The following is a 20,216-nucleotide window of genomic DNA, read 5'->3' on the forward strand; positions in this document are numbered from 1 at the left end:
GGTGCTGGCATACACATGTTAATTGTAGGGTCTTCACCTGCTTTGGTAGATAAATCGCAAACATTTCCATGGATAACTGAGTCTATCATGCAAATTGGTTTCCATCTGTTGGTCTGTTGAGAGTCATGTTCCAGAATTACAACAGTTATTTACTTATGGGCACATCAGCTTTCTTACCACCTTCTCTGTTTGAGTGAGGCCTCCAGTTGCTGCAGGAGCCCATGTGTCTGGAAGGGCTGGAGGCTCTGCCTTTGTGGGCCTGTGGTCTGACTTTGTAGGTCCAGGAGCAGAGAAGAATCCAAATACCATTGGCCAATGAGAGGAGACAAGGCTACGTCTTGGCTTTTTTGCACCACTAAGTCTAGGACACAGCTGGTCGAGAAAATAAGTCCCATGGAACAAATGGAAGAATATTTAGTTCTGCTTAGGATTGCTCCAGTGAGTATTCAGCAACGTAGGGTCTGGTGTGGCCTGAGAATCCTGAGGTGGCTTCCTGGAGAGGATCTTACCCTGGGCTTGAGAAGATGGGATGGATTCCAGGTGAGCCTCAGGTAGGAAGGCTGGGCCCAGAGCTGAGGCTGGAGGAAAGGCCTAATGAAGCATGACCCTGGGCGGGCGCAGGGAGGTGGGCCTTCCGGCTTGTGTGCAGCCACGGCTCTCTGGCCCAAGTCACATCAGGTTCGTTTACTTAGCTGCTGACAACAGTGAGGGAGGGAGGAGGAGCTCTGGACTGGGGAGCTGTGGCAGGACAAATTCCAGTGGATGGCCTAGGTGACAACACCAGGAAAGATGAGCTTGGAAGAGGAGGCAGGATGAGAAGGCAATGGAAGTTCTAGAATTCCAGGGAGGTAAATGGACATGATTGTAGGAATTTTGATCTACAGTGAAATGACAGACAGTGTTGGAGGATGAATCTGATGTGTGGTGCTGGGGAGAGGGGGAGGGAGGGTGCCTTGGGGACAGTAGTCGTCCTTTTCTGAATCTTCTGTCTCTCATCTCCCAAATATCTTTTTCACCTTGATTTTTTGAAATTGAACCCAAAAAGAATATCATCCATATTTTTATTTTCCATCCTTCAGAGATAAGGAAAATGAGACCAAGAAAAAGTGTGTCACCAGACCTTTGATCTTTTTTACTAGTAAGTCACAGAGTGTGGGTTCTCTTGGGACATGGTTGGTCACCGTTAGTTATAATTAATAACAATATTGATACCATAAGCAATTCATTCCCTACCTTCAGTGCTGCCCAGAGTCCTTGATAGAACACAGTCCTTTATCTTCAAACAGCTTCCATTCCAACAGGGAAGAATTCAAAATTTTTATCAGGCCAGGGCTGAGGAGAGTTAGTGGGTCCCAAGCTGAAGAGCCCTCTTTATTTACATGCTGCCATCTTGGTGGGAAAGGATCCAAAATTTGAAGGGCTGGGTATCCCCAAAGTATGAGCTAGACAAAGAGGCTGCTAACAGATAAACTAAACTTTGAACTGGATGCACTAAATAGAGTCTTTCCCCCTCACTATCTAGTAGATAGAGGGCAGGATTGAGAAGGAGAGGATTGTGAGAAAGGTACGATCAGCTATAGAAAAATAAAGGAGTAGTTCTTGCTCTGCCAGCAGTTGTAAAGTCAGTAACTTTGCAGCCTGATCCCATGAGCACAGGGAGTCTTCTAGAAGGAGTGATTTGTATGTTATTCCTTGGTACATTTATTCCATGAGTATTTGTTGAGCACCTATGTCATGCCAATAACTGTGCAAGGCTGGGTGCTCAGTGATAACTAGATCTAGGTCTTATTGTCCATATTTCCAGTTAGAATTAACACCAGCATGGTATTCTGATGAGGGGTAAGTATAAAGGGTTATGTAAGCCCAAGGAGGGTCCATAGTCCAGAATCAGGAAAAGCTCTCAGGCAGAGGTGCTATCTTCTTACTACATTCCGACCACACTGTTCTTCCTGCAGTTGCAAATTCCTCCCCACTCCTGGCATTTTACTCTCTGTTCCCTCAGGATTGAATGCTGTTCCCTCTCCTTTTGACTGTCTCTCACTCATCTTCAAGTCTTGGCATAAACACCACTTTCTCAGAGGGGCTTCCTCTGACCTCATTCTCCCCAAATCGCAATGATGTTTCCCCTGTTATTTTTCTTTTCTACCTTCCCCATTCCACTACAACACAAATATATTTGTATCTATGTGGATCTTTAAATAACTGTTTATTGTTCTCACCAGCATGTAAGCTTCTGAAGGTAGATTTTCTTCTGTGTCTGCCACACAGAGGACACTCAGTATTTAATATTGGTGGGACACATGAATGAAACTACCCAACAAGGATAAGCCAAGAAGCCCTCTGGACCTCAGTTTCTTCATCTGCAAAATGGGATTTATGTACTTGCTTCAGAGGGTTTCTGGAGTGTGGTGGCCTGAGCAATGGCCCCACAGATTTTCCCACCCTAATCCTTGGAATCTGTGATTATGTGACCTTACATGGCAAAAGGGACTTTGCAGGTATGATTAAAGTAAGGACCTTGAGATGGAGGGATTACCTTGGATTATCCAGATGTGTCCAATGGAATTAGGGGGGTCCTTATAAGAGGGAGGCGGACATCAGAGGGACAGAAGATGATGTGGTAACAGAACAGAGAGAGACCTGAAGATGTTATGTGACTGTCCTTGAAGTTACAAGAAGGGGTCACAGACCAAGGACTACAAACTGGAAGAAGCAAGAAGCAGATTCTCCCCCAGAGCCTTCACAAGGAAAGCTTCCCCCCACCCATCCCCACCCCCTGCACACACACCCACCACCCTCCAGCCTTGCTGACACCCTGATTTAGCCCTGTAAGACTCATTTTGGACTCCTGACTTCAGAGCTGTAATAATGCTTCAGTGGAAAATAATGTTATTTTAAGCCTCTAAATGTGTAGTGATTTGTTACAGCAGCAATAGGAAACTAATACATGTAGGGGTCCAATAAGATCGTCTGTAGGAAGACTCTTGGAAAAACACAAAGCCAGAAATCATTATTAGCTTATGACAACTCACCCCTTGTTTATTCCATTTCTATGCCTTGCTATGTAAGTTCCAGCTACTATAATGAGGAAAGATGTTTGAATAATAGCCCTACACTCCAAGGAAGGGTATTTTTTCATAGTTTATAATTGCCATAGAGCTTGAAAATCTTCCAGGTCTTATAGTTCTTAATTATGCTCTCATGCATATGTATCAATTATCCAATGCTCCTACCTAGCTTGTTACTGCAAAGATATTTTAAAATATATATATTTGGAACAGTTTCCTCTGCATGCATCTCCCTCTGAAAATATCTTAGGAAATATTTCACTTCCACTGCAATAATCTGCTCCAGTTAGAACACGCTTGCCAATCTTTCCCTGCATGACGAAATTAAAACCTCCTCTGTCATCTGCTGCAGCCTTGAGCTTGCTTATTCTACCTGGCAACTCTCTTCTCATACCGCCCAGGGCTTCGTTGCAGATTTGGTTCTCTGGGTTTGTGTCTGCTTTGCTGGGTATGGTCTGCAATCTGGGAAGGACCAGGGAGTGCCAGATCCAGGAGGTCATATTAAAATGGCAGTGGAGGGGGAAGACGGGGTGAGATATTTTTGCTTTGTTTGCCATTTCTTCATCTCTGCAGGGTCTGTACCTCTGGGCCATGAATTCCAGCTGAGGTCACTGCTAGGGAGGCAGTTTATCTGCAAATCTATGACTTCACTAAATGGTAGCATGTGAATTCCTCTAGTGGCCCTTCTGGTGATTTTCGGTTCCACCTGACTCAGTTTTCCAATTTGCAAGTCAATTTTCTTCTCTCCCTGACTGCTCCCCCTGTCCTGGAGGTACCCATAGGAACGATTCCTGCTTATCTCCATTGGGAAAATCATAGTCGATCTTCATGGGGGACTTGCATCAAATGGACCAATGTCATATGGGTAGTGAGCTAATAAGAGGTGGCAGTCTGCCTCAATTTTTGACTATTATACTGAACTTAAAAAAATTATTTTGTGGAAAAGGAGATCTCATCTTTGGAACCTCTGTTTTATAACATGTGAGTTGTATCATTAGGTAAAAACTTAACACCTCCCCATCTTGGTTCCTTTATCTGTAAAATGGACATAATAATAGAAACACAGTAGTGGCGTTGGGAGGATTAAGTGGATTACTAGGAAAAATGCTTATCATATATGGGATTCCCTCCTCTGTGCCCTCACCCCATTCTCACACTTGAGAGGCACGCACACTCCTTGGTGAATCTGCTTTAAAGGAGAAGTCTGGGATCTTAGCCCAGAGAGTCAGATTCAGTTAATCTTGGGAGGAGCCTGGAGATCTGCACGTGGAGTGAGCTGCCCAGGTGACCTTGACTCAAGTGGTCTTTCGACTCTATTTGTAGAGATGTTCCGCTGGGCTGTAAAGATGGTGAGCTTGGACCATGAGTATCTTGAAGGCAGTGCCGGTGTGGTATCAGTTTGTGCATAATCGCAGTGCCTGTTGCAGAGGAGATCCCTATACACATGGTCCAATGTTAAATGTGTACTTCTGCGCTCTTTCAATATTACCTGATTTATTTTTCAGGTTTTACTCCTCACTAGGCAATTAGAATACTCTGTAAGGTGTTCCTGCTGTGGCACAGTGGGTTAATTATCCAATTGCAGCAGCTCCGGTCTCTGTGGGTCAATTCCTGGCCAGGCACAGTGGATTAAAGGGTTCGGCATTGCCACAACTGTGGCATAGGTTGCAGCTGTGGCTTGGATTCAAGCCCTGGTCCAGAAACTGCCATGTGTCGTGGGTATGGCCATGAAATTGAAAAAAAAAAAGGCTATGTAAGTTCTCTATGATGCCTTCCCTGGTTCAGGGTAACATTACCTTCCTCTTCTCTTCGTTTCATAAAATAGGTTAATTTATACAGTTATTGCATTGGCTTGCTCAGCAAATTGCATGCTCTTGAGGGTTTTCCCCCTAATAGCTCTCAAATCCATTCCCTTCTGCCATCTGGGCCACAGTTGGCCCAGTCCCAGCTCCACCATCTTGCTTGTATTTACATTAGCCTCTTCTTTGGTCTGTCCACATCTTCCTGCCCCCTTCTAAATTGTTTTCATCTTTGTAGCCACAGGGATTCTTTGAACACAGGAGTCTGATAACATCATCCCTCTGCAACCCTTACTCACCTGCCTGCCACTTAAAATCCTTTCGTGGTACTGACAAAAGCTTTGAACCTGACCTCAAAGCCTCTGGGGGGTCTAGCTGCTCCCCTTGCTTCTCCAGTTTCACTGTACATTACCATCCCCTCACCTGGGTTTTCTTGCAGTTCCTTAAATACAACATGTGGCCTCTGGCCACTGGGCCTTTGCACATGCAGTTCCCCCTTGCCTGGAGTTCTCATCTTTGCCTCTTGGTTTAAACAATTTTATTTGCAGCTCTGTTTGCAGATCTTACATCCTCAGGAAAGCCTTCAGTTGAGCCCCTCACCCCAGTTCAAATAAAATTCCTGTTATATGATCTCCTCAAACTGTTCCTTTCCCACATTGTTCTAAACTCTATTTATTTATTTATTTATTTGTCTTTTTAGGGCCACACCCATGGCATAGGGAGGTTCCCAGGCTAGGAGTCCAGTCGGAGCTGTAGTTGCCAAACTACACCATAGCCAAAGCAATACAGGATCCAAGCAGTGCCTGTGGGCTTCACCACAGCTCAAGACAATGCCGGATCCTTAACCCATTGAGTGAGGCCAGAGAGCGAACCCTCGTCCTCATGGATGGTAGTTGTGTTCGTTAACTGCTAAGCCACGATGAGAACTCCTCAACTCCTTTTATAGCCGCAAGTCAGTAGTACAGATACTTGATTGTTTGTCTCCATGAGATCACGGATGTGTCTGCATTTGTTCACCTGAGTCTCCTTCCCTTTAGGATATAAGGCTTAATACACAACGGGTGCTCGGTATATATTTGGTGAATGGACAAAGGCATTAACACATGGATGAGGAGTATGTAGGTTTTACTTTAAATGGGGCTATTGTTTTGAACTCATCCGAAAAGCATTCTTTAAGTCCTAGGAATCAGAATTAGGCATTTGGTTTCTAGAAAAGTAGTCAGAATTGAAAAAAAAAAATGTAAAAAGTGGTTTGTGACTTAGACTCAGGAACTAGGCTGATTGATTGTGTTACAACTATCTTCCTTAAGTTTTGGCTCTCAAATTCTCGAAGAAAGCGGATTTTGCTGACTAAATGACTTATGAATCAGACTGGTTAGACAGATGCCTATAGAGTACTATGTCGAGGTGAGTTTGGGAGACACGTGTTTTCAATGAAGAGAAGGTGACTGAGTAGGGAAGTGGAGCATGTGTGGGTGACAGTGGAGGTGATGATGTGGAATTTCTGGGTTGTGACCATCATATCCCGCAGACTGAATGCCATGTGGTGGTGTACCACACATGCCCTCCATCCAAACCTAGTCTAGAAGTAGCATGCAAGAGGAAATGTGGCTGTGGGTGGACAATGGGAAAGTAAAGGTCCTGGTCAGGATAAGGATGCTCCAAAGGTATAAAGAAAATGTGGAAGAACAAAAAAAAAAACAATGCTGATTGAAGGGCAGCAGTGCCCTGAAACCCAGGGAAGTAAAAAGGCTCAGAGGATTCTGATCACAGAAGCTGCGGTTGATGCAACCTGGGGTTTCTATTCCCCCCCCCAAATCGTCCTTTCTAGACAGTTGCTTCCAGCTCACATTGAGGAGGTTGGCCAAGACAGTCATGACTGTAGCATGCAAACTGCTCTCACCTCTTACTTCTCATGCAGTCGCTTGGACTAGAGCAGTTTCCTGAGCCAATCAAATCTCTCTCTTGAAATCTGGATGTGGAAGAGGGAGGGACTAAGAGAGTTATCTATCAGAACCTGAGCCCAAATTTCACACAGAGATGGGGTCAGAGCCAACTCCAAGGCAAGCCAAAGCTGAAATTGTGAGAGCAGAAACCACGAGTGAGGAAGCAGGTGTGCAGAGAGGAGAAACTAGCACACTCTGGAGAGAGGCTGAAGTGCAAGAGTATTTGTGTCAGAAGAACATAGAGAAGAGCTGCTTGGTTCCTGTGCTTTCTCATTTCTTAGAGCTTCTTTCTCAGAGGCTCAGCTGGGTCAGGTGACTGTGTGTTCTTTCCAATAGACTCTCCTTTGAGTAGGCTAGCTTGAGTGGGTCGCTCTCCATTCTTGAGCTTCAAAAAAATGTGAGAAGCAATCAGTGATTGAACGTGCAATGGAGCCAACAATTTCAACTTGAACTTGAGAGGTGCCCGGGAGGTCTTACCTTTCTTAAAGACTGGAGCCACCAGCAGAGCCTCAGAAGAAGCAAGCTGGACATAGCATGCTTGTCTGTGACTAAGCTGAAAGCTGGTTCTTGCATTTATGTAGATGGTCAGCGTTCCCAGTTACTCACACTGGGCTGAGGAAGGCTCTCCTGATTGACACTTGACCTGGCATGAGTTAGACTTATGGCCTGCTAGGATGCGAGCTCCGGGGTGGGGGTTCAATGTGGAAGGCGCTCTTTGCTATCTCAGAAGAAGGTAGTGGAAATGACAGGCACAGAAGGAACCAATCTAACTCTTCCCTCTTCCTTTTCAGTGGCAGCCTGGCCTGGCAAAGGCTTATAGTCTTTCCCCCGCTCTTCCAGATTATTTCTGAGCATTAGCACCACGTTGATGCTCTCAAAAATCACACTGGCTGCTATTCCCCTTGGACAGTGTCTCAGCCACCAACTCTAAATGCCTTCAGATGTTCAAGTCAGCAGATCAAGCACCCTCCTCATTGGCCATGGTGTTGTCAGCTCGTCAGCAAGTGTTTACGGCATGTCCCCTGGGTGCCATCTCTGCGCCAGGTGCTCTGTGCTCCTGGCTTATATGTGTGAAGAAAACAGTTAATTGACTGCTGGACGTGCTGTTCTGGAAGGGTTCTGATGCTTTGGTAAGCATTGCCAGGGTAACCAGACCAAGAGTCTGTTAATTAATTAATACTGCAGTGATCGCACCCCCTCCCCTGTAGCTAAAGAAAAAGGGAACTGCCTGGGGTGCTTTCTCCTTTGTGAGGGGCAGGTGAAGGAGAAATGCAGAGGTTCAAGTGGAGTAGAGGCTCTGTCCCAATCCAGAGCTAACTGGGACAAGACATGGAGACAGCTGATGTTGGGGGGGTTACGGATGAAAAAAGTTCAGCCCGTGACCAAGTGGGTGAGCAGAAGAAAAATAGTTTGAGGCTTTCTTAGGAGAGAAGGAAACCACAGCATAGAGGGTCTATCAGAGGAGAAGCTTAATTGCTGAGGTGGGGTTCAGGTTTCCTGCAGAGGTTAGCCTTTGATCAGGGCGCCTGAGAAGATCTACCTACAAGGGCTTTCGATTCATGAAGAAAGACACATCCATGTGGGCTTTGTTTAATTTTGCATGTGTATATGTAATCACAAAAAACAATTAGAGATTGTCCAAATTCCCCCAATAATCCATGGGGAACTTGGAAATCACTAATTGGTTTTTATGATTACATGCACACATGCTAAATTAAACAAAACAGAGACTGTGCTTGTGATTTTTATTTTTTATTTTTTTTGGCTGTGCCCATGGCCCATGGACGTTCCCAGGCCAGAAATCAATCCCAGGACACAGCAGAGACAACACTGGGTCCTTAACCCATGGAACCACCAGGGAACTCCATGTGCCTGTAATGGTTTTTGGCATAGGGATGCCAATCCTTTCTTTCCACAGCCCTGGCTGCCTTTTGGTGCTTTGAGCCCCATCTGTAACTGAAGGTCTTTGGAATTAGGGTGGATTCCAAAGGAACTCATTTGTAGGTTAGAGAGAGCCAATCAGATCCTTTCTATCTTTGAGAATTTCACTAAGAAACTAAATTAATTGATAATTAGGTGCTTGAATGAGGGGGAGTGTTCAAAGAGACCTGTGCTAGGCTGCCATGTCTTCCCTGAGCACCCAGAAGCAGAAAACAGCCCCCGAGGGGGCCAAGGAGAATTCATTCATTCATTCACTCATTCATTCATTCATTCCTCGTTCAGAGAGATTCACTGAGCATCTCCTATGCACCATAACCTCTTCTGGACATAGGTGATGCAACAGCGACTAAAACACAGTTCCTTTCCTCATGGAGTCCACATTCTAGTGAAGTAAGGGAGAGACATAGACATAAACATACACTGTATGCTCAGACCATAATGAGCACGACGAAGGAAAAAAAGGCCACTAGGGCCATAGAGATTGATGGGATTGGGAGCCGCTATTTTAGGTAAGGAGGACAGGAAAGGTGAAACGAGGGAACAATCTGTGTAGCTGTCTGTATGAGTGAAAGGGGTGGCTGAGAGGATTAGGGACAAGGCTTCAGGTGATCATAGAGAAATGGAGAGAGAGGTTCTTTTGAGCTCTGGCTGTCCTACTCTCCTTGGGATCTGTGAGACAGTCCGCTATAGAGCTAATGAATTACCCCTTTTGGCTTGAGACAGTTTGAGTAGCTTTCCTTTTCTTGCAGTTAACAGGTTTCAAAGTCATCTACAAATCTACAAGGTGAGTCTAAAGCAGTTGAAAGCTATCTGGAATTTCTGTCAAGGCTCCCTAGTCTGAGTAACTTGCAGCTCTTTATCACCACCTGCTGCCAATATCCTTAAGGTGCAGGTGCCCTAACAAGGGCAAAAACCAGTCTGTGAGCAAAAGAGAGATTATGAATGCAACTGTTTCTTATTCCAGTTTTAGCAAATTTTGAAAACGGAAGAAATAATATTTTGGAAGTATTACAATAGTATTTATTCCTACCATTTTATCATTCCAATGTATCTAGAGGACTCTGGGAAACTTGGAGATATTAGCTGTGATTTCTTTGAGCTGAGGGCCAGAGCTGGTTCCCAGCTTGGATTTGGGTCAGACAGATAACTCTAGATGGCTCTGAGTGATTCTACTTGTCACCCTGGGCTGTGGTTTTATCCCTGGCTTTCTGTTCTCCCTCTAGCTAGAGAACCAGCCAGTAAGATGGGGTCTCTCTAGAACGGTGTGGATCCCCAGACACACAAGTACTCGGATGTCCAAAAGGAATGTAAGTAATACTGAGGCTTCAGGCTATGGCGCGGCTGGACTTGTGTTTAAGGGAAATAGTATTTATTGGGCACTCTGATGTCAGATACTGAACATACGTTATCTTCTATCCCTAAGGAATTAACCTTATTCTGAAGATGGGAAAACTGAACAGCAGAGATTAAATACCTTTCTGGATCAGTCAAATTCTGGTTTGCAAGCTCAGAAGATTACTTTGGCTGATAAAGCAGAAACAGAATACTGGAAGGCTTTGGGGAAGCTCACCGAGAACCATGGCTAGGCCTCCAGAGTATGCCTGCATGTCTGCAGAACTGGTCCGAGGAGCAAAGCACCGCCACTCTTACAGAGCACTAGCTGCCAGGATCAGGACCACTGCCATTTTTGCGCAGGTACTCTTCAACTGCTCCTGCTGTTGCTGTAAGCACCACGCCTCTTTTGTGCCTGACATTCCACTTTTCAGCTGTCATGACTCCCACTACCCTCTGCCACTTCTTTCTTGTCTCATCAGCTCCCATGTAAAAATTTGGCCAAGCGGTCTGATCAGGAGAACACAAATCTGGGCGGTAGCAGCAAGGGAGGCTAAGGAAGGAAGAATTGGAATTTTCAGCTTCTCTGAGAGGCTGTTTAGCTTCCTTCTCAGGGAGGAAATTCCCCCTAAATAGGAAGGGGTTCAGATGCAGGCAGCCAAGCAAAAGTCACATGCCCTTCAGAGCTGCCAATTTGACACGGCCAGTGAAGGCTGGAGTTGGCACTCTCTTTCCAGAGCCCACTACTTCATAGCCTTTCTTTCTATCCATCAAGTGAAAGGAGATGCTTGCTTCTAAAAATTCATTGAACAAAGTATTGAATATTTTTGTCATGTCACTAAGTGATGGGGTGCCAAGGTCAAAAGACACTGTCCTTTCCCTCAAGGTGATAGCTTATCAAGCCCTCATCCTATGGTCACGGGCAGCAATGATTGATGACTAGTACATTCATTACCTTCTGTACCAGGTGCGTCGTATCTGTTTTCTCTAGTCCCTGACAACAACCCTGCAAGGAAGTATTTTTTTTTTTTGTCTTTTTTCGATTTCTTGGGCCACTCCCGCGGCATATGGAGCTTCCCAGGCTAGGGGTCGAATCGGAGCTGTAGCCACCGACCTACACCAAAGCCACAGCAACGCAGGATTCGAGCCGCGTCTGCAACCTACACCACAGCTCACGGCAACGCCGGATCGTTAGCCCACTGAGCAAGGGCAGGGACCAAACCTGCAACCTCATGGTTCCTAGTCAGATTCGTTAACCACTGCGCCACGACGGGAACTCCCGGAAGTATTCTTAATGTCATTTTTTTTTTCAGATGATGATGCTGACACTCAGAAAGGCTATAGAACATGCCCACATGACACAGTTAAGTAGCAGCAAATCCCAGATTCTAAAACCGGAGGTCTATCTGACCAATTCCAACCTGGGAACACTGGAGAACAGGATTCAGTAGCTTGTTAGAAGTCTGCTACTGATGGCAGGGGCGGGATTAGAACACAGGCCTCTGACTCTGGTACTTTTGAGCTTTGTGCTGTGCCCAACTGACTTGACCCTGGCTGGGCTCATGTTCTGCTATGTGTAGGCTGGCCTGTTCCTCTTCGCCTTCATTGTTCTGCGTGTCCTTTACACAGTCTTGAGGGGTTTTGTTGTTGTTGTTCATTTGTTTGTTTTGTCTTTTTAGGGCCACTCCTGCGGCATATGGAGGTTCCCAGGCTAGGGGTCACATCAGAGCTATAGCTGCCAACCTTCACCACAGCCACAGCAACGCCGGATCCTTAACCCACTGCATGAGGCCAGGGATTGAACCTGCATCCTCATGGATGCTAGTTGGGTTCATTAACCACGAGCCATGATGGGAACTCCAGTCTTGAGGTTTTAAAATGTGCCCTTTCCAGTTCCATCTTTTTGAGGGATGGTGACCACCTCAGTTGATTCCAGAAGAAAGAGGGTGTATCACTCAAACCAGATCACCCAGAGACCCTCTGAAGGCAGGCTGGTGAGAAACAGGGCATCGATCATCTGAGCTGGAAGGTCACCTCCCCATCTACTTTGCCTGAGGAGGGCTCATTCCTAGAGTGTGTGACTCCTTTGGGAGAGAAGCTCTAGAAGTTCACTCCCCGCCCGTGGGACTGCTGGGCTGCACGATCTCTGGACAGTCACCTGACCAATGGTGAGTTCCTTCCTGAAAGGACAAGGACAGACTGCTTTTTTAAAAGCAAAGAATTGCTGTATTAATACAAAGCATTAATATGTACGCACAAACAGTAAAGCTTAAATATCTAAGTCAGAGCAAACAGATGACATTCAACATGCGCTGCGGGCAGAACACTCAAGGGAAAAGCGCCAGACTGGACTCCCACGGTGGAGAGGCGTCTGCAGAGGTGAGGAGCCCAGGACAGCCTTCTGGTGGTGATTAACTTCCTAATGAGGCAGAGGCTTCTGGAGGAAGGAACGTGCTCAGAGCCTTGGTGGAAAAGTCGTGAGTGACGTTATGAGGACATGCCTCTCTATTGGACAGGTCTGGCAGCACCGAGGGCGAGGAGGAGAGGATATTCTTAGAGAGGTCATGGGGGCCGAGAGAAAGAGCGAGACAGAACTAGAGGAACTGGTTCTTTAAGGCTCTCTCTCTCACCTCCTACCACTGGTCCAGCTTCCATCATGGTTATGAAGCCTTGGTTTTTCTTTTGCCCCTTAAAGTGCTCATGATCTGTATATAAGTGCTTAAACATTATCGTTGTTGTTTGAGCATGACTAGACCATTTCTATTCAGTTCCTGTAAATGCGAGCCCAAACCACCTCCACCCATTCCAGCTCTCACTCTCTGTCTCTCTCTGTCTCTCTCTCTCTCTCCACACACACACACACACACACACACACACACGCACGCGCGCGCACACACACACACACGCATGCACAGACACACACATGCCAGTGAAAACCTCAAGGCCATTTGCTGCACCCTGGGGATTGCTTTGTCTTTGAGAGACCAAAAAGAACAACCCATCAGCCGTCAAGGATTTTAATTATTTATTTTTAATTACACAAGCAATGCATGAATATGTTCTGGTTGTAAAAAATTCACACAATACATATAAAATTAAAGTCTTCTCCAAGTGAAGAATTTTAAATAGCTCTGGTCCTCACTTGTCAGACCACAGCTCTGCCGTGGACCAGTTTTGGGGGAATGTTGATGAACCGAGCAGGGGCTTAAGGCAACGCGGTTCTTTGTTATACAGGGAAGGATGGTGAAGCTGGAATGACTTGTGAATAAATGGGGGGGGGTCTCTAGCTGAACCTATCCTTTCTGTTTAGAAGCAGTGGACTTTGCCAGGAGTGTGCTCTTTGATTTTTGCAGTTTCCCTTTCAAGGAGTAAGGAGGAGGAGGCCTGGCTCCTGCACCTCCATAGAGATTTGCCTTTTCTCTAGCACTTGATGCTTTAAGGCAGCCAGTGTCAGAGGCAGATGCTCAGCATCCTGGCTCACCAGCTTCTCTCCAGAGGGCCGACTCCTAATCTCAGGCAGAAGAAAGAGAAGCTTCCTCACACATCCTCTGCCCATTGCGACTTGCCCACGGAGTTTCTCAATGTTGGTTCATGCCCACCTTGAGCTTGAGGTCCTGGCAATGTTTGGCCACAGCAAGCAGGACCTGTGTCAAATATATCCCTCTCAACAACATTTTATTAGTGGGTGTTTACCTAGGACTCAATAAACCCCTGTATTCATTTGCTGCAGAACCAAAAGGAGGTGAGCAAAGGGTTTTGGAGAAGGAGTCAGAAATGCACTGAATCAAAGAGAGGAGGGATTGAAGTGAAAGGATCTTAGGGATTCAATTTAGCACTTCACCTCACCTTATAGGTAAAGACATTGATGACCAGAGAAGTTTAGTCCAATGCTCCAAGCCCCATGGGCAGGATGAGAAGCAGCGGGAGAACCAGGATTCCCGATTCTAGACTCCCAGGTCTGTGCTCTGTCCATTACCCCAGTGCTGGAATCCAAACTGTCACTGAGATCTACCTGCAGGACCTGGGCAGGTCGCAACAATTCTTGATCCCAATTGCCTCACAGCTCACATCTACCTTAGAGGAACATGGCTAAGAGCATCAGATGAAATAGTGACTTTTAAGTGCCAGGCAAATCGCCAAGCAATTTTCAAGTACAAAAGTGAACTGTCTTTCATTTTATTGGCAAGACAGGAATTCTTAATTAGTCAGCACCCATCACCTACCTGAATAAACATTTTTGGGAATCTGGTTGGGAACTTTTGCTTTTTAGTTCTGTTTTGCCCACGTTCCCTAGAAACTTGGCTATGGACTGAGTGTTGTATAATCCTAGGAAATTATTTTCAATTCAGTTAGGTGTGATCATGGTGTTATGGGTATGCCCAGGATGTCATTAATTCAGGGGACTATATTAATGTATCGTGATGTCTGTAATTTATTTTGAATGGGTTAGCAATTACAGACTCATGCTTTTGTATGCATATATGCATAGGACAAAATGTGAGTTTTTGGATCTTGATGGTCGGTTAGATGGGTGGTTGTCATATAGACTCTCATTCTATCTTTATGTTTGAAAATATTTATAATAAAATGACTGGTAACACACATTTTTCAGTTGATCCTGATTTTCTCTGATGGTCTGAGCCCATTGATGTGGAGCCCATGAGCCACTGACCAATGACAATGTGTGAGTGGAAAAGCCTTTTTAATTCCCTGCTTAGTGTCTTGTTAGAATCAGAACCATTTTTCCTCAGCAGTACTGGTGAAGTCCTACTTCCAGTTGCTTGTTTTGCATGTCTGAATCATCTCTAAGACACAAGCACTGAAGTAATAGGCCATTTCCAGGCAGACCTAGAGGTGATACTGATTCAACTTGAAGATACTGATGAGATCAGTTGTTCCCAAACTTAGGTGCCTAGAAACATCACCCAGAGAATTTCAGCAGGTTTAGGATGAGACAAAGGCATCTGATTTAACAGTCATCAGAATTAACACTAATATATATCTAGGTTTGGGACCCATCATTTGAACCATGATGACCATAAAGCCAAGTTCATAGGTTTGATTCCCAGCTGAAGCTATTTAACTTTGCATGAAGAAAAGTTCTGTTCCCTAATGAGGTCCTGCACACCTTACCTTGTTCTACGATTTTTAATAGGGGTCCTGGAGGGGAAAAAATGAGGAAAAAATAAACCAGGACAAAGAAGGTGAATGGATCAGAGTGATTTACTATTGCAAACACAGACGTGATTTTTTTCCCTCCTTCTTATGAGACTCTGCTACATTCTAGTGTAGAGGTGCTTCATTTTACTGGTGGGTGAGAAGAGGCCTTTATTCGTTGTTCTCTTCATTACCAAGTGTATCAACTATTTCAGGAATTGGGGATGAAAAGTTAAAAATATCTTGTAGTATCAGTGAATTATAATCCAAATGAACCATACCTTTAATGAAAAACACATACCTGGCAAGCCTGAAAGAAGAAATTGAACCTGAGGCAACAGGAAAATTAACACCCTGCCCTTGCCTAACTGCCTTAACTATGAACACTTTCTGGGACTTCTTATACCACCACAAAGGAAGCTGGGAGCCGGCCTTCGGTGTAGCCCTGGTTTCTGCAGAAGGAAGCAGCCGGGTCCTTCACCAGCTCGGCACAAAACAGTTCCCTGTGTTCTTATGTAATACGTCTTTGCAGCTTAAACCTTTAATTAACCAGAGATGTCATCAAGAAAAGTTTGCCAAGGAAGAGGATGCCTGGTTTAATTAAAAAGATCTTTAATAGTTATTAAGGAAATCAATTTGGAATTCAGGCCTGAGAGCAGTGACGGGGGAAGAAATCACTGGGAGGAACTCAGCCATCTCTCTGGTAATGGATTTTAACCCTTTGATCGGCATCCCTTCCAAATCCCGAGGCCGGTGGTGCAGGGGATGGAGGGGAATGCTTATTTATCACTCATCACTTTTGAATCTACCTTCCAGATCCAAGAGGCACATCCGCCTAACACACAGAGAGCCTCACCTTTCTGGAATGCAATTATCCTGGCAATTGATGGAAAGAGGAAACCATTATAAATTGAAAATCTCCTACCTCATAAGTATAAGCTATTTTTTTTTCCAGGAGATGCATTATTTTTCCCCGAGGATTTTTGCTTGGACTGTACATCAAGCGTCTTTCTATTACCGTGCAAACCCACCTTCTTCGGATCAAGCCAGAAAAAGGGATTTGGCTCTTTGGAGCACAAGAGAAATATTATTTTCACTTGTCTCATGAAAATGATGACACAAAAGGTGAAATAGCCAGAGGATGGGCAAAATAAATTGTGTGGGGGAAAGTGGCAAAAGGGAAGGAGTTTTTATTTTAAAAAACAGCATTCTGCTAAAGGGGGATGATATTAATATCCTCTGCATCAGAATGCAGCCCAGTTGAGTTCAAATGCTAAGAGCACTTTTCAAATAATCTGTGTTTAATTAATATTTGTATAGCACTTAGCAAGGGAAACTGAAGACAGGTGCAGAGTGTGGCTACAAAGATGACTTTCCCATTGCTGTGCAGCTCTTTCTCAGGTGGACCGAAATGCCTCTGCCTGGAACTCTTATCAAGACTCAGTGGAAACGCACCAGAGGGGACAGACCTTTTTTGTTGTTGTTTGTTTGTTTGTTTTACTTTTTAAGGTCACACCTGTGGCTTATGGAGGTTTCCAGGCTAGGGGTTGAATCGGAGCTGCAGCTGCCAGTCTATGCCACAGCCACAGCAATTCGGGATCTGAGCCTCATCTGAGACCTACACCACAGCTCATGGCAACACCGGATCCTTAACTCACTGAGAGAGGCCAGAGATTGAACCTGCAACCTCATGGATACTAGTGGAGTTCATAACCCACTGAGCCACAACGGGAACTCCCAGACCAGATCTTTTGATGCTCAAGCCTGCATCCTAACCACCAGCTTCTACTTTCTTGAAGAGCTGGGGTCAGTCTTATATTTACTTGTATTCCTCACAGAAAATTGTCCAGAATCTGTGCTCACAATGTCTTTGTTGATTGCTTGGCTGATTACCTTGGAAACTCCTGGCTTAGTAGCCCTCAGAACGTCTCAACTCCCTGTTTCATTGGTCTGTTGGACTTAGGGAGAGCTGTCACTTGGGAGAATTGGGGGTTCAGAGTAGATATTGTAATGCAAGCTCTACTTACTCATGATGAACTTGTTGTCTTGCTGGAAATAGCTCATGTAGCTTCTCTGAGCTCCACTTTCCTTAATTACAAAAGAAGAAGCATTGAACTAGATGGTCTCCCCTTCTGACTCTAATAGAGGCTGATTCTCCATTTTCCCTTTGTCTTGTCTGGATCTCTCTGTTCTAAGTTAGCAGACTGACGGTACACAGGAAACATTTGTGGCTGAAGTACAGGTTGTAAACTGGCAAGCAGCACACTGGATCCAGTTTGCAGACCTGTTTAGTCCACCTAAATTTTGGGGTGGGGGTGGGAATTGAATTAGTTAACAGCAGTTAAAATCTAGGATATATCACATAGTTGACTTCTGCTTCTGTTGAGAGGTTGGAAAACGCTGGTACCACTTCCTCTTCATTGGCAAGGCTCAGTTAGAACTGCGTGGGCCCCACCCTTCACACTGCAGCCTCAACAAGAAAGTTGAATGTCAGTGCCATTGTTTTCATTGTGTTTACGCTGTTGTTTCCCTGACCTCCTCCCATTTCACTCATTTATGGCCCATGGAGGTGTGTGGGTAGAGGGAGAGATGATTGGAGGAATAATCAGAGCCTGATATCAGGAACTCCTGCCCTTTGAAGCGACATCTGTGCCAGGAACCTGGCTCCTTCCTGAGATGTGTGAGCTGCCAGCAGGATAAAATGCCTTCAGTTGAGTGGAGAGGATCAGATAGCCATCAACTGATATGGGCAACACAATTATTTCCCATTTAAAGCTCGCTTGATTTGTTCACACTGTCTCTCCCTTGAACAAATGTTTTGAATATCATTCACTCAGAACAGTGCCCCACGGGAACAGTCAGGCTATCCCAAACTCGGTGCAGACACAAAAGTCCTTCAACAGCAAAGACCTTGCAGTCACCTAAGAAAATCAGTCTTCCTTTTAGCAACATCGTGGGAAGTCTTCCTGTTCATTAGAGGGGCCATCTAATCTATTGTCTAAAAGAGGAATTTCTCAAGAGTGGAAAGGGGGCACTATTAACAATTATGCCAGAAAAATAGGAATAAACCAGGATGGCCCTGAGCAAACTGGGGCGTGTGGTCGCCCTGCACAATGTGCGACATCCTCTAATGACTCGATTACAAAGTCTGCCATTGGCCGCAGCAGGTTGTCCCAGGAACCAGATCTGTCCGATTTCTGGTGCTGGGGCACGTGTGGCTCTTCTCATAGTTGAAATTCCTGCCACTGGAGAGGACTGCCCCCGCCCCCACACTCTGTTTCTGTTTCTTCCAGGATCTGAGCCGTCTTGCCCCCTCCTACTTTTCACTGATGCCTCTAAACTTGAGCTTACCAAGAAGGACTGTTTCTGATTATCAGAGACAAGGCAGGTGGCTATCAGACTTGGCCGTGTGAAATTTGGGTCCTGGGGAATAAATGACATTTGTCTTTGGATCATTCCATTTCTTCTTCTGCTCCTGCTCCCCTCTTTCAGAGACTCTGCTAGGTAATTTAGGTTAAAGAATTTTCCTCTTCTTTCCCTCAAGCTAATTGGGTCACCCCCTCATGCTGCTAGAACTTTACATTTTCTATGGGGAGAGGGGTGGTCCATGGCTCAGGTCACTGCAGGACACCACCATTGAAGATCAAACCACTTTCACAACCAGCAAGAGCATATCACTGAAGCAATAGTGAGTTTTATACTTGGCATTTGGGTGAGGAACAAAGAAAGTTTGAGGGCATTTCAAATAATGAAAGAAAGGAGCAGGCTTTTGAAATGCAAAGATATAAATCCCTTTCCAGGAAGCAAATTATACAGTGGTACATAGGGAAAAAAAAAAAAAAAAGGAGGGGTGAGGGTGGCAGGATAGTGAAAGGAGATGTTTAATGGATAGAGAAAGATCCAGAAGGTGACTCAGATCCCTTAGATAAAGCCACCCATCTACTCGGCAAAGATAAGAGGAAAAGCCAGCTGGCTTTATTCTTTTGACAAAGATGCGCCAATGTGGCAGTGAGAGGGGGTAAGAAGGTTGGTGATAGCTCATTGTCATTTACCACACAGCCTAAACTCTTCTATCACTTACTCTATGAAAAGCCTTTGCAGGAGACCTGGAACATGCAGCCTGACAGAATCTACAGTGGCGAGGAAACGAGAGAGGAACACAGAGAAAAAGGAGCTGATGTATTATTTACAGGTGGAGAACTTGAACAAAGCAGACTGTGGGAATGGGCCAAAGACATGTGTCTGTACAGCTGTGGAATAAAGACACACATCTGAATTCTTGCTGCTGCTCCTTTGCTGCTGGGGACCCCTGCCAGTGCCGGGCCAGCGTGCATGCATCTCAGCGCATCGCTGTGCTCCAATCTGCCCTGCCACCGTTAGCCTTCCCTATGGCCTGGAAGGGAGAAAGCCCTCAGAGAGAGTCGTGGGCCTCTGTGGGTGCGATCTCATTAGGCTGGACACAGAGGACATCTCACTGTGGCAGCAGGTCTAATAAGCACGCAGATGGAAGACACAGAGGCACATACACCCTCTCACTGAAGTCACGCAGTGGGCAGAGGGATGCGGGGAACAGGATCCGAAAGGAACAAAAGGCTGCAGCCTCTGCAGTGAGCTGAGTGAGAGTGACAGGAGGAGAGCTGAAGGCAACCAGAAGCAAAGTGTGAAAATCCACAGCCAAAGCCGCCAGAGAGCATATGCACTGGACTTCACAGCTTCCCCCCGTTTCCAGCTTACATTGGCTCCATATGCTGCTTTACACAGCTTTCCGGGGCCATAATGGGCTTTATTCCATAGTTTTTATACTCACACGAATGACTCACATCTGCTCCAATACCCAATTCGCTCTCTAATGTCTAAGGCTGCTGGGAGAGAACAGCTTACACAGAACTTGTCAACGACAGGAGTGGCAAAAAGGGGTCCAAATTTGGGGACGAGGAAGATTGCCGCCCTATACGTGAGAGCTGGAAGGGTCT

At 45.5% G+C, this 20,216-nt stretch overlaps 1 long non-coding RNA gene across 1 annotated transcript; it reads left to right on the forward strand.

Annotated features, from left to right (window-relative positions):
* Positions 7,551–11,097, forward strand: LOC106509859. Its single transcript, XR_001307804.2, has 3 exons — positions 7,551–7,943; positions 9,978–10,061; positions 10,178–11,097. It is a non-coding gene; the product is annotated as an uncharacterized LOC106509859 (long non-coding RNA).

This window comes from Sus scrofa, chromosome 3 (assembly GCF_000003025.6).
Source record: "Sus scrofa isolate TJ Tabasco breed Duroc chromosome 3, Sscrofa11.1, whole genome shotgun sequence".
In the NCBI taxonomy this organism is placed as follows: domain Eukaryota; kingdom Metazoa; phylum Chordata; class Mammalia; order Artiodactyla; family Suidae; genus Sus; species Sus scrofa.